Below are 1,132 nucleotides of genomic sequence, written 5' to 3'. Positions count from 1 at the left end.
AAATAAAGCAAATTATATAAAACAATGCAAATCCAACACGCTTGCTTCTTTTTGTATATTTCTGACACATTTGTCCAATAACTCTGCTCTTCCTGGCATGTGGTTGCTTTCTTTGATATGCTTGTGGTAATAAGTTTTCCAATGCTTCCATACCAGCGACTCCATTTTTCATAAATTTGCTTGTCTTCTCATGAATGAATGTTTCTTATTCAACTGTCCTTTGATCTCTGTTTATTTGCCTTTCATATGCACAGGACAAAGACATGAAATATATGTGATAATTTATAATAACTGAATTAGGTGTATTTTTATAGATTGTTCCAAGTGCACAGATGTTAAAAATCCTTGTTGTTGTATAGGTATCAGTAATTATTAGCAGTGATATATCCAGGGAACATACAAGAAAAATTATTCTTCATTATTAGTACCTGATGCATAACATGGATTTACTGTGGAAATGTTGATATTGTAATTTAAATTATCTATTATTACAGCATAATTTTGTGGAAGCATTTTAAATGTGTATGAAATACATATAGAAGAAAAGACTTACAGAAAAAAAAAAAATCTCAAAATCATATCAATCAGTATTTTTGTATTATTTTACATTACGCACAGTTAAGCCAAAAACTATGATATATGATGGAGAAAGAGGGTTTAAATATTAGCATAACATAGATTAATAGCCATTTCTTTTTTCTATTTTAATTGATATCAAGTGTCTTGGATAATGAATGCTGAAAGGTAATTTTAACATTTTAAGCAGGTTTTTACATTTTGAAAAATGGCCGGTAACAATATTATAAAAGGCTGCTATTTGTGTTGTGTTTTCAGTCATTACAGATAATCGCTTGTTGGGCTCTTTTGAGTCTGCACCATGAGCAGTTGTATGAATTAATGTTGATTTTTTTTTAACTACTGATGGTGAGCATCATCATAGTAAATCATTTTAAATATGTTTTATCCTTATCCTGAAGTAAATAAAATATTCTTCATAAATACTTCAAAACTTACCAATATAAATTTTCCATCCCTTTTTTTCAGTGTTGTGAGCTTCCTGCATAAGTCTATTACTTTTGCAAGCTTATATATTCTCTTTGTTTGATTATAATCTTTTATGTATGTGTTCATG

The sequence above is a fragment of the Penaeus monodon genome, chromosome 19 (assembly GCF_015228065.2).
Source record: "Penaeus monodon isolate SGIC_2016 chromosome 19, NSTDA_Pmon_1, whole genome shotgun sequence".
Lineage (NCBI taxonomy): Eukaryota > Metazoa > Arthropoda > Malacostraca > Decapoda > Penaeidae > Penaeus > Penaeus monodon.
The sequence above is the reverse complement of the archived record's forward strand: the minus strand, read 5'-3'. Positions refer to the sequence as shown.